The sequence below is a fragment of the Juglans microcarpa x Juglans regia genome, chromosome 7D (genome assembly GCF_004785595.1).
Source record: "Juglans microcarpa x Juglans regia isolate MS1-56 chromosome 7D, Jm3101_v1.0, whole genome shotgun sequence".
Classification (NCBI taxonomy): domain Eukaryota; kingdom Viridiplantae; phylum Streptophyta; class Magnoliopsida; order Fagales; family Juglandaceae; genus Juglans; species Juglans microcarpa x Juglans regia.
In genome coordinates, this window is record NC_054606.1 from 1,619,951 (window position 1) to 1,633,353 (window position 13,403).

Genomic DNA, 13,403 nt, shown 5'->3' on the forward strand with positions numbered 1-13,403 from the left:
TTCTTACAAAAGGTAATTTTTTACATTACTTGCCACTGGAGGATGGATTCGAAAATCAAAGGGCCCATCTCACACGCACACATAAACAAAGAACTGTTTTACCGATTCCACCAAGAAATCTAATTTGTACCTCATGCGTATCTCATCGCTGTCGAGGCTGTTGGTCTTTCATGGCTTTTGGTTTCGATATGTATACAAAATCCACAATTTGCTTCAAGTTCGTATCTCATCGCTGTCGAGGCTGTTGGTCTTTCATGGCTTTTCTTCCTTCGAAAAAGGTACAGTACCGTGAAAAGGGAAGATTTATCGGGTCATACGGGTTCGACCTGCTTTTATTTTGGTCGGGTCGGGTCGGATCGGGTTGAGTTCTAGCCCAGAACATTGCGGGTCGGTTTGGGTATAAACCCGACTGTTTGAGCTTGGGTTGCAAGCCTAGCCTCCAGAGTGATTGTTAGTACAATTTGTTTTTTAAATATTAAGAAAAAAACACATTTCACGCTAGGGCCAAAGTGTGGCCATTTTGGGATAGGGAAAACTAGCATTAAAATAATGATAAATAAATAAAGTACTTTTGCACTAGAGATTTACTATGGGCTCAATACAAATTAAGGTCTAAGGCGAGATCTAAGTGAGTCATTCATAATTATAATAAAATAAAATATAAATTATTATATAGAATATTTTCAAACTTTATAGTAAAATGAGATTTTATTTAAAATCTATAAATACATTTTTTGTAAATTTATATTTACTAAAAATTAAAATGAGGTATCAATGCAGATTTTGTGCCTCAATTTAGCAAGATCTTAAAAATATTATTTAAAATATAAATCATTCATTGTATTACTTATAAAAAAAATTCATTGTATATTAAATATTAAATTTAGTATGGCCTTGCACACATTGAAAACTATAAAAATTAATTAAAATTTTATTTAATGAAATGGTTTTTATTTTTTTTCAAAAAAAAATACCTCATTTTTATTTTTGGAGGCCTTACATAGGGTAGGGGCGCCCTTAGGCAATGGCTTAAATGGTCTTACCATTGAGCTGACCTTAACTATGCATCAGCTATTATTCATTCTTATATCCTATATTTATAACTTTTTCATAAGATATGAGATATTTTTTATAAAATATAAGATGTGGGATAATGAATAATGACTGATAAAAAAAATTTTTCTTTACATTATAAGCAAAGTGAGGGCACTTTGGAGGAGCAAATTAACTAGTTTCATTTTCCAACGATAATACTCATGATATCTTTTCTTCAGTATCAAAGTACGTAGTACGTACTACTGATCGATAATCTGACTTTCTGGCCTCATTGTATTTAATTGCAGCACTTGATTGTTGCCAAAATAAATGCAGGAAATAATGAATATATACCTATGATCTTGATCATATATGGGCAGTGTTATATATATATATATATATATATATATGGGCAAGATAACACTAGACTGCAGATTCATGTGGTCGTTATATATGTGTGTGTTTGTAAGAGTAGTACTTTTTGTTGATTATGGTTTCTATATTTATAATTTTGAGTTATATTATATATATTACAATCACATCTTACTGTATTGAAATGTCACCATCAACGGCTCTTGAATAAAATATTATTTAAAAATTAATAATATCATATGAACATAAATATGAGACGATGATAATATTATAGTTTCTAGCCGTTCTCATCGTTTGTTTAACCAATCATGGAAAAGATCAACCCACCCGTAAAAAAAAGAAAAAAATGAGTTGGCTGGACTAAGAAAATGTGCTGAGTTTCTAAATACAAAGCCCATCTGAAAAAGTCCTGGATCTAATTACAAACCAAGTGTTCCGATCCGTTGTTTTAGCCCAAGTTGCAGCGCTGTGAGCTGTCCACTTGACAAGATCCAAACCATTCATACCTCCTCGTATCTTATAGCATCCATCTACTCAATAAGGAACGCACCAGTGAAATGAACTATAATAAAAAACAAAGAAATCAAGATGTCTGAGCCCGGGTTCGAACCGGGGACCTCTAGTGTGTGAGACTAGCGTGATAACCAACTACACCACCCAGACACTTGGGGATGAAACGTGAAAAAACATTTTTAAACACAATAATTTAGGATTCAAAGATCTCATTTTACATTACCTAGAACTGGGTTGCTTTTGGAAGGATTGAACAAGATTTTTTCCAAACGTTGACAATGTCTCATTACACACGTATGAGATCAGGATCCTTTATTATATTATATTAGCAGTACGTACGTACGTAATTCTATGACAAAATTCTTAAAAGTTCAATTTTAGTTTTAATCAAATTAATAAGATTCTTAGAATAATGTACAACGCTATAAGAAAATTGTTTATTTATAACCAGTTATTTTTTATAAAAATGACTATTTTTTATTAAAATAAATATATTTTCGTCACAATTAATAGTCATTTTTACCCAGATAATTCATTATAAATACTCATTGTCATTGTTATTAACGTGCAAGCGGCATGATCAACATAATAGAAGACCATCTACCGAGCCCATGATCAGGAAGAAACCTAGCTAGCTAGGACCTGTGAGGCTTTGACATGCCGATCAATGCGTCGACCATGATGTTTCTGTTTTTATAAAGAACCGGCCACCGCCTTAATTATAAGAAGCATATGGCGGTTTAAGGTTTTATTGGGCAGAGAGAACAACAGATATGGGTGACGAAAGTAGGAGTGCTTCTGCATGCGTGCATGGTGGGTATCTGTTGGGATGAAGACGAAAGTCAGAGAAAGAGATCGTCATAGAAAAACACGAGACAGATCATCATCAGATAACTCCAACAAGTCATTATGATCGATCGCGGTGTTGTGGATTGTGCATGGGTACTGTATGTATAACATTGTATAAATGTGGCTCTCTAGTCTCTTCTGCCTGCCTAAAGGCGACACTACTACTTGATCCATGCATGCATGCATGCATGAGTTGGGACTCAATAATTTTACATTATTGCAAAGCTCCATGATGATCGATGATAATTACAATATATATATATATATATATATAAATTTACTATAAGAAAATTATTTATTTACGATTAATTATTTTTAACAAAATGATTATTCTTAACTAAAATAAATCTATTTTCATCACAAATAATTTTTTTCATTGTAAAAAAATATTAAAAATACTTATTTTTTGATATATATATATATATATGATCATGTCTCTTGTTTTCTCAGAGTCACACCTAGCTAGCTATATATATCTTGTCGAAATTATTGAATAAATCCAACAATGTTCGATCGAGAATTTATTTTGCCAGCTCAATTCAAGAACCTTTTGTCAAATCATTATTGATACCTTCATGTTTTTGTTTTATTTTTGGTATGGACATGAGCATGGTGCACATCATTTCTTTTTCTTGTATTGTCTTCTATCTGTTGTCCATCCGTTGTCACTTGTCTAATTATCCACCACTATATTTTTTAAATCGTTTTTTTCAGCCCACGACCCCTTTATTTTAAGGGAGCAGTGCAACACCCACCGGCACGAGAATGCGCCGGACAAGATCATTTTATTTTTTTTATTTATCTTTTCATATTTTTAAATATTTTTAAAAAATCACACCATTAAAAAAACACTTCTTTAATCACTAAATAAAAAAAAATTAAAAAAAAATTATACCGGATCCTCGTGGGTTTAGCTTTTCTCATTTTAATATTGCCAAACGTATAACTAAGCATAATAATTAGATTTATATATGTTTTTAGAGATATTACACTTGTGATCTTACATTATTAATATTATATTTTTAAATTATAAAAAGAACATTTTTAATACTAATTCAATTATAATTTTTAATATAAATAAAAAAAGTAATGTCATGTACAAGATTTATACATTTTACAAAAAGCCTGTAGAAAATTTTTACTAGTTAAAAGAATTTTGTTATTCATCATTTCCACACACTACAAGTCTTTTTTTAATTTATTTAATTTTATAATTCTTAAAATAGTTAAATTCTTATACTCATTATCCATATTTCACATATTTGATAAGAAAAAAAAATTAAAAATTAAAAATTAAAAAATTATATATAATGTATAATATGAAGATAATGAGCAGAATATATCATAAAAAAAGATATTTGTAATTATGAATTATGCAATCATCACGTAATTACTTTAAAAAAATTAAATAAAACATGAGTCTTATATAAAAAAATTAATTTTTTAATCATAAACTCTACTATTTTTCAAATCGATTACACAATATTTACATATTTTACAATTATATATGGAATTACGCATATATCATTATTCTAAATTTTTTTACCGTTGGCACGGACAGTTTGCCAAATTTAGTTAATAGAGCTGGGCTGCGCCGAACTGCATTCACGTGCGGCACCCGGCAGTGTTGGTCAGGTCAGTGTTGGCTACAAGGACTGTGAGCCACAGTATGCAAAAACGGGCCGTATAACATTGTCCCTTCTTTCTGACCCCAACAGGCTACAGAGTACGTACGTACACGTGACTTTCCGTGTTAAATTTCCCTCGGTTGTCGTTGTTCACCTTTTTATTTTTTTATTTTTCTTTTTTATTAGAGTATTGACATTGACTTCATCAAAAGTCTAATCAAATATAAAATATGATAAATTTTATCAAAAGAAAACTGCATTATTAATTAACTAAAGAGATAAGTGTGAAACTTTGAACTATAATATATGGATATATTTCTTTAAATTTGAAGGGTTACTGTTCACTCATCAAATCTATTTTTTATTCATTTTTAATCTCTAACCGTCTTATAATAATAATGTAAGAATCAAATTAAATTATTAATTAACCTATGATTAGTGTAATTATAAAACATGAAAATAAAATAAAATATTATTATTAAAAAAATTATATTATATTACTATTTTGATGAATTCAATAACTAATCCAATGTGAAGTTATGGATAAGGAAGTTTTAGATATATTAAAAACATGTACTTTTTATCAAAATTTGAAAATAAATTTGATGAGTCCAATGCTAGTGCTCTTAGAGCCTCTTAAGATTTATAAAGTTTATATAATTGATGTCATTAACATTATTGGATTTGCTGTTAATGTGTGTGCCTCGGCTCTCCGTCAACATCCGACCACATCAACAGTCACAAAGAAATTTTAAAAAAATAATCTTATAATCTAAGTTGGCGTGGCTTGATATAGTATATTAGATCTATTTTATAATAAAAATAATTTTACAATCTAACATATCATATCAAGTCATGACGTTAATTTGTGAAATTACATACATGCTTAATTTTGTAAAATCTTTTTGTGACTAAAGCATTTCTCTTGTCCAAAACAACCAACACTTATATTTTCTCCTCTCTTCAAAATTCTAACCTTTTTTTTTATCCAAAATAAAATTGCTCAAAACATGCACCCGGTCTATGAAAAATTCCACTATTATTTATTTTTTGATATAGTATTCAATAATTGACAAATAACAAATAATTTTTTAATTATTCGATATCACATATAGTATTGGTTAAATACTGATAATTAAATGAATGATAAATAAAATTACTCGTCTTATGGATGATAGAATTCGGTCACCAAGCATCTCACATAGGTCCATGTTTTGATGCAATCGGTATATGCCTTGGAAATTATGTTCGATCTTAGCTAGGCATGTCGTGTTACTTTTGTTTTGCAATTAGACATTGACCTAGCTAGTTTAATCATGTTACGCGTAGGTAGACATCTCCATTCTCCTGACGCTGTCATATGATATAACCTTCCCACTTGTTGTGAAGCAGAGGGTCAGTAACTTTCATTTATTATATTTTTGTTTCCCACCTAGTTATGTTACGTCTTTCTCATAAATGAAAGATCGATATTTACGATCACATCTTGATCAACTTTATTTTATTTCTGAGTAAGAAAAGTATTGCCTGATCAATCAAACCTCAAGCTCAAATGATTCTAGTAGTCTATTTTCACCTGTTTAGATAATTTATCAAAAACATAAAAATTTTATTTTATTAAAAATTATACTTGTAAGTTGCTGTAAAAGGCACACCCTTCATTCTACCCTGACTTTGTACGTAAAAAGATTTTAATATTGCTAAAAGCCTGTAACTTGATTGACATAACTTCTAACTTTCAAAATGGAGGTATGAAGTTTGAAACCCCCTCCCTCGACTAAAGAAAAAAAAAAAAGAAAAAGGACTCTAATATTTATTAGATTATTATATACAAACCGATAAGATCATACTAATAAAAGCTTAAACTCATGGCGAATGCTTCCAAATATATTATGTCCAAATCCGAGGTCCCTTTCTTAGGTAGGCAAACCTAATACACGAATCCAAAAACCAGCTTGCTATCAGGAAACTCCATAAAGTGGTTTTGGGAGTTTCTGAGAAACCATTTGAAACTGGTTGAGTGTTTTCCTTCGAATAATAATTAAATCTTTATATATATAATCACTTATGAACAATCAAGCCAAAGATGCATGCAGCTGGATCAGGGCAAATATTCCCAGGCCGCCAGTAGATCTCCCTGAAGACCTGTCCACGCGGACAAGCAGCCATCTATTCCTTTGTTCCAAGAAATTATGTCCAAAAAATGGATTGAGATGATCTTCTAGAGGTAGACACAACGTATAAGCTGTCCTTATTCTTGACCACCAAATAACCTAGCTATAATATTATCAATCAATAGCGATAATCTTATAAAGGCACTGTTGATTATCTCTTTAAATTTAATAAAACCAGTAAATTAAGATCGTTGAAAGTGCATGTCAAAGTGGTGATTGATCAGTTCTGAAATTTCTTGGGGGTTTCTCTTATTATTATAAGGGGAATATGACACGTAGCTAGAAAAAGTTTAGTGTCATGCATGTGTGTGTCATGTGTCATGTGTGTGTATGTATATATATATTATTTTTGTAAGTGGAAACATATCATCTAGACCGTTGACAAGATCATATGAATAGTTTATAGAAAATTTTAATTTTAAATTTCTTGTACAAATCAAATTAATTTACCATATAATATGTCATTTGTGACCCATTAAACGACCTCTTGTTTTCAAATAATGTATATATAATGATAATCCAACTCTCTCTCTCTCTCTCTCTCTGATCGATCACCACTTTGGCATCATATATTATTACTCTTGAGGTACTGATTATCACTTGACTACCTCTTATCCCTAGCCCTCATGTTATGATACTTTGTACATTTACATTGGCCTCTTTTGGGTTGGCAGATGATCTCTGGGCGTGACATGCATTATTCTTCAATACACAAAAATAGTATTTCCTAATTGTCTGTTTGTTTTTTCCCCTAATTCTAATAATTTTAACCATTACATTTCATCAAAATCTCTTTTATAATATTGAACTAATTAATTAAAATGCGATGCATGTACAAAGGAATTAGAGCGAGCCCATCATGCGTACTGACCTATCCCCCAGCCACTAATATTGAATATTATTGTTCTCAAACTTAAAAAATTCCTCAGAATCGAAATATTTCCATGCATGTGACAATTTGCGTTACGTACGATGCAAATACAAAGATGAGATCATATGATGCTAACTTTTCTCCCATCTACCAATGTTCTATTATATCACGTGATTATCTAACTTCAATCATTCCAAGTCCTCCTTAAGTCCTCCTTATTTTTTTTTTTTTCCCTCCTCCAAGGCAATATTAAATCTGATCTCGATCCCCCTCTCTCTCTCTCTCTCTCTCTCTCTCTCTCTCTCTCTCTCTCTCTCTCTCATACGTGGAGTGATAACATTCCACATGTGTCCACTAATCAATGTCTGACCTAAAACCACAAATTATTAAATAAAAATAGTTATCTGTAATTGCATCAATATTCCCTAACCCAAAGTACATCATAAATGAAAAAAAAAAAAAAAAAAACGAATTTCTTCATGTGCATGTACATAAACAAGCTGAGCTATAAACAATGATTTAACTAGTTGTGTAAACATAATTTAATTGTTCATGTCTCTTATTCGGATGCACGTAGTAATTCGTTTTTGTAGCAAGGAAAGTGATATACAGATTTTTTTTTTATAATCTTTTATATAATTATATATTTTGAATGAGAAATATTTTTATAAAAATAATATCATTTTATATAATAATCTTTATTTTAAAACATGCTTCAATGATTATATATATATATATATTAATTTTGTACTGAGCATTTAGGAATATAACTGTAATAACAATCAAATATAAGCAATAGCGAAATAGAAAATGTCAAACAAATATACTATTATTCTTATTCATATGCGTGTGTAAGCGATTTATAGTACATGTATATATAAGGAATGGAAAATGCTATGCGCCCCGCTCTCCCTTCCCGTTCCCCCTTCCCGCTTGACGTGGAATGCCATGTTGTAAGTGTTTAAAAATTAAAACCGCATGTTGAGCATTTCATCTTCAACCTTCCTTCTTTGTCTTCAATAAACGAACCCATCCTGCACCATTTCGTCTTCAAATTCTCGCACCCACCATTTCGTCTTCAATCTTCTGAGAAACTCATCCAGCATCTACCATTTCATCTTCAACCTTCTAAGAAACCCATCCCGTGCTCGCACCATTTCGTCTTCAACCTTCTGAGTCTTCATTAATAAACGAACCCATAAACAAGAGAAACACATCCCGTGCTCGCACCGAGAGAAACCCAGAAATAGTTCATCTTCAAGCCAGAAAAATCCATCCCGCCAAAGAGAAACCAGTTCGTCTTCAAGCCTCCATCCATCAGAAGGCCAAAGATACCCATTTTGAGAAACCCACCCTTCTCATCGCCTTCCCTTCAAGCCTCCATCCCAGTTCGAGAAACCCACCCTTTCTGTCGCCTTCCCTTCAAGTCTCCATCCCAGTTCGAGAAACCCACCCTTCCGTCGAAGCCATTTTGTCGCCTCCCCTTCAAGCTTCCGTCGACTCACCATTTTCACGCCAATGTCCCAGTAAATTTCCTTTTGCTTCTCCCTGTTCGTAATTATTCCAACACGACCCCTGTTTCTTCCACCAGTCACCATGACAGCATTCCCAACATCAAAGTTGATGAAAAGATACAATTTTGTTGGCTTCCAAGCCCAGCTTGATGGTGTCATTAGCCTTGATAACTGGGTCTGGGTATCAGATAGTTGGCCTTAATAGATCAATACATGAATAGCTAGCTGATGGCTATCCATCTCCCTCCCAACATAAGAAAATTAATTTTTCCAGTTTATAATTTAGTTGTGTGTGTTGCAAATCAACAACTTTGCATAATTTTCTTTATATGTAAAGTAATGTGATAATCAATATTTTGAAATAATCTCACTACTTGGGTGTCAATGGACTTTGAAAGCATGACCTAAAAGTAGATAATTTCCTTCATATCTCCTTTTAGTTGATGGATAAATCTATTTTCGGATAATTTCGTTCATAGCTCCTTCATATATTTACGTCGGGTTTGGAATTTTCACTTCTGAAGACAAAATGAGGAGCAAGGGAAGGGAGGATGTTGGGCAAGAGATAAAATTTTTTTTTCCTAATAAAATGATTTTAAAACAAATAGCATGCCACATATAGCGGGAAGTTCAATCGAGATGTTTGAGTAGTAATTGTAGCACTATCCGTAAGGGATATATGTGTGTGTAAGCGACAAATGTACAGCTTCCATGCTTACGCACAAAGGGAGAAATCCTACTTATCTTATCATTGATCAATGGCTGCTTATGCGTGATTACACATACAAACCAAACAACAATAATTAAACGCGCATCATATTGGATAATGTATTTCACAATAATATTTTAAAATAAAAATAATTTTATGAAATGATGTTATTTTATAAATTATTTTATAAAATATATTTTATTAAAAATATAATTATGTAAAGTATTGTGAAAAAATATCTTTTTTTAAAATCTTACATTTTTAAAAAATAAAAATAAATTTAAGATTTGTGTAAAAAAAAAAATAATAATTTTTTTTAATAATAAATTTGACTAAAACGAGTGCGCTAGCATGGTAGTATGGTGCATGCATCTGACATTACTTTTTTTAAAATATATATTCGGACCTCGAATCTTCAAGTACATATAGATGGGACGTGCTGATACGAATGACAATAAAAATAATTGGAACCCAAGCATTAAAGTTGCATGCAGCTTTTGCGAAAGTGTGCCAGAAATTTCCTTGTGGAAAAAAGGTAATTGGATGCAATATTTATCGAATCATTGCATAAAGTTCTTCATGCATGTTTCACGGCTTAAAAATTATATAGTTCATCCTAAAGTTATGTTTGTAAAGGATTCGTTCCCTGCCAAGTGTAGGAAACAAAATAAGAAAGATTTTGGACATAATTCTAAGCTTTTTTTGGAGACGATGCTCTTTAAATCATGCATACATATTACCTAGTATCCCACAATTGAAAATCATAGAAAATGTCAAATATTTAGATCGTATTGATTTGTAGTTCAATTAAGAGGAGACTAAAGTAAAATTATAAACTGATATAGTTTGATGTGATATATTAGATTGTAAAATTATTTTTATTATAAAATAGATCTAACGTATCATATGAAATCACGTCAGTTTATAAATTTATTTTTATGAAATTTCTTTATAACTATAACAATTCTAATAAAATAAAACAAATGAAATAACATTTGACAACTTAAATGAAATATATTGTTGATGGAATAGATCATTAATTTGCGTCATGATAATATTGTGAGAATACCCTTACAATAATTTGATGCATCCCTCGCGAGTCTGAAGAGGCATCGACAATATTATTGTCTTCGCGTCTTTCTAAATGTAATTAATAATGTTACTTATCATCCTAACTTCTATCATCCTTTCATCATCTTATGATGTGGCATTAAGTGATTGAAATTATTTATTACATTTCACTTGTAAACCTATAATTTAATGCCACATAATGGGATGATGAGAAGATGATGGGAGTTGAGATGATGAATAGATTTTTTCAAATGCAATATATATATATGTATATATGTCTCTTGTTGGAGTCTTACGTACCAAGATCAGTACTTGTATACAGCTATGGATTTAAATTAAAAATACAAAAGCCGAAAAAGAGGGAAAAAAATTCACAGCTATTGGATCCAAAAGGTTCAAAGTTGAAGCAGGCCACCTACTAATTTAGAGGCGTGTGTATATGTGTGTGTATATATATATATATATATATATATATATATATTAATGTATGGTATATAGTAAAGAGTGAAGAAAGTAGTGATGCACAAAACATGAAGATTGATTGATGAAGAGGTCCCATGATGATCGATAATTAGACAAATGGTCCATAAAAAGTGGTCATGCTATCAATAATTGTGCTCGACATCTTCCTTTTACCAATTATTCAATGTTGAAACATCACTTCCTATGGATCTGACAGACTGCAACTAGCTAGTAGTCCACCTGGAAAACCACCAGTCCACCAAAACACGTGCGTTTCAGAACCACCTGATCATAATTTTCATCTTTTATTTTCTTTTTTTCTTTTTTTAAATAAGAATCATGGCTAGCTTATATATAGAAACTTGCAATGCAACTTCCGGTGGATTAGTATAGAAATCTCAAGTTAATTTCCAAGTTTGATCACTTCGTTACAATTGGACCCTTTCAACTATATATATATATATATATATATATTATATCTCCAAATACAATAAAATAATGATATTTTAACTATTATTTTGTAACTTATTTTTCAATCAATTAGTTGATAATTGATATAGTTTGACTGAATTAAAATTAATTTTAAATAATTGTTGATCTCCATGGAAAATATGAAAAATAATAAGAAAAATGAATTATATGCATGTAATTAATACAACATCATTGGATCAGTCAAATAAAGAGAATGTACTACTCATGCATTGATCAGTACTACGTAGTCCACAGCTACCATTCCATTAATGACCATCGATCATCAATGACATTAAAAGTATGTGGGATTTATGGCCTCAACCTAATATATTATTAACCTCGCCAAAAAAAATAAAATAAAATAAAAAATTAATTGATAAATGATAGTTACAATCGTGAATATGTAAATAGTGTGTAATCATTTTTAAAAGATTGAATAAATACGATATCTATATGAAAAAAATTTTAATAATAAATTTATTTATTTTTAAAATAACTATACAATACTTATATACTTTACAATTGTATATAAAATTACTTTAACTAATATTCCTGCATTCCAACCATGCATGCAACAACAGAAACAAATGAAAAAAAAGAAAGAACAAAAAAATTAAAGTAGCTTCTTTTCCCCATAATGGATTTGGATTTTTCCAAATAAAAATGGGTATATTCCTGACAATCCCCGAGTCCATCACAATTATTCGAAAGCAATAAAGTCGCAGATCTCAATATTAATTACGTACTCGTGCTGGCCATTTTGTTCTGAAAGAAACCAATGATGATAGGATATCCTTCCAATATTACAACATACTTTACATATTTTAAAGTTATTTTTTATCATTTTATTTTATTTTTTTAAACTAATTAAATTATTCTACTTGATCTCATCTATATATTATATATTTGTTAAAAAAAAAAAAATTAAGTGTGATGTGTGGAGATGACAAATAGAATTATTCTATCATATTATCTAGACAACAATGAGGTTCCCAGCAATGTGCATGTCATATATTCATGTACCTATAAATGATCGAACCATACTAAGTATTAGCAATTTGGCACACTAAATCGTGTATCAACGTTGACATAATTTTTTTTATTGAAAAATAAATAAATAAAAAAAGAAAAAGATCTTCTATCTCAATTTATATTATTTTATTAAACAAATATCTTACACGCCAATATTAATACAAGATTTAATATATAAACTCACTTATAAGAAGAATTTTCCAAAAATATATCGATCTTGCAAACCATATAAATAAATATATATTAGGAAAATGATTTACTTACAACATTTTGTATAATACATTGTATAATAATGTGTTAAATGAATAGTATTTTTATAAAATATTTTATAAAAATAATATAATTTTATTAAAATATCTATCATTTAATATATTATTATATAATATATTATATAAAATATTATGAATATATCATTACTCTGTATATTATATTCCCATGAAAGCTTGTTGTGATTTTGGAAGGACTCTGGGCCCTGAAAAGCTGAAGAGAGATAGATCTATATGCAACTCTCCATCTATCATCTCTGCAACACGTTAGTGGGGGTCGTGGTTCTCTCCTGCAGCTTTGTTTGAAAGCCATTTATTTCTTTCTGATCACTTTCGAGCTTTAATTTATGAGTTGACGCCTATCACTAAGGTTTCATGTCTTTCAACTTTTTGTAAGAGTACAGAGCACCACCATTACTTCGGCTTGGCGCTACTT

At 30.4% G+C, this 13,403-nt stretch overlaps 1 non-coding gene across 1 annotated transcript; it reads right to left on the bottom strand.

Moving 5' to 3' along the window:
* Positions 1-1,996: 1,996 nt before the first annotated feature.
* Positions 1,997-2,070, bottom strand: TRNAV-CAC. Its single transcript has one exon. It is a non-coding gene; the product is annotated as a tRNA-Val (tRNA).
* Positions 2,071-13,403: the final 11,333 nt, after the last annotated feature.